General features: G+C 39.6%; 1 protein-coding gene across 4 annotated transcripts in view; it reads right to left on the reverse strand.

The window, feature by feature from the left end:
- The window catches only part of LOC308063196 (uncharacterized protein), a 251,665-nt gene that overhangs the window by 140,485 nt on the left and 108,086 nt on the right, over positions 1-3,094 (reverse strand). The window lies entirely within an intron of this gene.

Here is a 3,094-nt window from a genome sequence, read left to right on the forward strand (position 1 = left end):
GATGTGCCATTACTATAAGACACTCTGCCTTGGCTGCCATCCCACTCGGCAAAAGCAGCAGCATGTTAGGAATCAGCTATATCATTGTGCCTGATAAAGTGCCACTTCCTCCTTCATTTTCATCAGCAGTAAGAGCCAGTTGCACTTCAGAAAGCACACGCAGTCTGCAGAGTACCACAGAAGGACTAAGTTCACTTCAGAGCTTCTCACAAAATTGCTGCAGACTTCTTGACACATCAAGTGATGCCACTAGCCAAGAATGGCAGCATAGGCAATTCCAGCTCATTAGCATCAGCTTGTATCTTCTTGATTCTATCCCTCAAGCCAGTTTAGCACATCTGAAGGCAGTAAGGTCCAACACAACCCCCTGGATGCCAATTCAGACGCTGAAATTTGGTTTGGCTTCCCTGCCCAACCCTCAGTCCTTTAATTCAGTAGATTAATTCCTTGGCTCCAAGAAAGATCAACCTTTTATACTATTGGCTTCTTATTCTGACATTGAGAAAGTAAAGTGCTTGAGAAAAAGCTAGCGTGAAGCAGGTAGTAATGCTTCTTTCCCAGGGCAGTCAGAAGGAACCTCTTAATCAAGTTTTAAAGACGCCTCCCCTGCAACAAGACACTTTCCCAGGCTCAAGAAGCAGGAAAAAAAATTTCTCTCAACAGCTTCACATCAAAAAAAAAAAAAAACCAAACCTGAGCACACAAATTCCACATGTCCATGAGAGCAATGGGTTAATAGGAACTTATTAAAAACCTTCCGCAGATAGTGTATTTGAGATAGATAAACATGCTTCAGTTTAGCCAATACAAAATATAAGTATGTCTGGGTAGTACAAAGCAAAATAAGTCCGTGAAAAATGTGTTGTTTTCAGCAAATCATTGACCCCACCTGCAAAACACCTTTCAAATCTCTCACTCAATGGACCTTCGAACTTCACACAGATAGAGAAAATGAAAAAAGAAAACTTGGGGGAGGGAAGGAGGAAATCAATTTAACTTTTAACATTTCTTAGATGCATCAAAGGTCTCAGCCATGTAGTTCTATTAGGCTTCTGTGTGAGTTCTTGTAAGATGTATGTGGAAAAGCCTTCACTGGGTTCACTGCATGAGACTGAAGAAAATGCAGACAATATGAATTCGAACTTTAATCTTTTTCTTTCCTGGAAAGCCATCTTCAAAGAAAATGTTTAAATAAACTATATATAGATGCTGGCAAGTTGTAAGGCTGAATACAAGTCTCTGATCCAATACACATATTTTGCCACTCAGCTCATGAGAGTGCACAGCAGTATTCGGGTCTCCCAAACTGAACCGCAGCATGGCTATACAGCCTCACAGTTGGTACAGGTATTTGTAATATCCGTGAGGCAAGTTTACAAGCTTATTAAACCCAGAACACAGAATACAAAAGCTTACAATAAACAAGGATGAAAAAGAAAAGATTAGGAGTGTAAACGACATAGGAAGATGAGATTAAAATGTGTGTGGGACAACACAGGTGGAAGAAAGTTACCACAGGCATGCTTTAATACAGCACGACAAATTTTTTTCCTGCAGATGCTGGATGGTCTAGACATACTTTCAAACAACATTCCTGGTAGTTAATCCCTCGACTCTGCTAGTGATTTGACAGGGTTGTAACATTACGAACAATCTTTATTATGTACTTATCTTCCCCTCCCTCCTCAAAAAAGAAATCAAGCCTGTAGAGCATAAAGTGCTTTTCATACTATTTGTTAGGATGATCTCCTTCTGACTTAGGAATGCATCTCCCATTAACATTAATGGGCAACTGCAGACACAGAAAAAGGGGAACAGTCATTACTGTTTCAGCCTTGTACATGTTAGTGATAAGATACTCCATGAACTTTTTCTTGCTTGCTGTCTGATCCCTTAGCATGGGGCAAGCAATAACCACTGAAAAAAATTAACCTTCTGCCTACATAGTCTTCATTTTTACCCCCACAACAGTGAAAATTCCATATTCAAAAAGTGAAAGAAAAAAAAGTTGGAAACCTTAGTAAGCAAAAAAAAGAACATACTTCTATATGGAGAGGAGGCACGAGACTCAAAATATTTTGTGAAAGCAGAACTACTAAGACTGGAAGGATGGTGACATAGATATCTAACAGCCCATGAAGCATTTAGCCACCTTCTTTCCCTTCATAATTTGACTACAAATAAAATTGATAGTTTCTTTGGCTTTAGTTTTCCAGGCCACAGCTCATGTTGCTGAAGTTTCCCCTCTTAGTGCATACACGTCCTTCAAAAAACAAAAATCCAGTACATCAGTTCAAGAATTTGCTCACCAGGATAACTTACATTTTTCATAACATCAAGGGCAAGGGTGTTTAAGAGGAAACGAATGTACAAAGAGGTCAGAAAGAAACAAAAGTAGAAGTTGGGGGAAAGCAATATTAATAGGATCAATACTGAACAAACACTTGAAGAGTTTTTAAAGACGAAGTTGCCTTAGTTGACACACGTTGTTCTTTGATCACAAAGCAAGCCATGTCATTGTCTGTACGCAAAAAAAGGTCCTTTGGTTTTGATGAAGTAACAGAAACCCTAAATACCATTCAAATTCATTCAATAAAAAAATCACTGTCAATAATACTGCTTCCTGGCTATCACCAGCTTTCTAGCTTCAGGCTGGGCTTATAACAAGTTTTCCTGAAATTTTTAGCCATTATAACCACTTCACAACTCTGTTGTTTAAAGTAGTGCAAAGAATATTGGCTGGGGGTAGGCAGCACGGGAGAACATGACTTCACACATTGCCAAAGAGCATCAAACACTTCTAACTTAAGTGACAAGACACAAACAATAGAGGGATCCAGCCATAATAACCATTCCCGACAACCTACAGAGGGGCACCACTGCACTGAATGAGTCACAGCTGTATAAGCCTCCTCCCTAAGCGGCAACTGCATCTAACAGTTTGCCACAAGATATCCTGCAACAACCTGAAATTAGCATGACCTAGTCGGGCTAATACAGGTAGGAAACACTATTGGATCCCTTCACAGATAGATTTTAAAAGGAAGCATGTATCAACCTGAGCTTCATATCTATTTTGACAAGGGCATATTAC

The sequence above is a fragment of the Falco punctatus genome, assembly GCF_963210335.1.
Source record: "Falco punctatus genome assembly, chromosome: 4".
NCBI lineage: Eukaryota > Metazoa > Chordata > Aves > Falconiformes > Falconidae > Falco > Falco punctatus.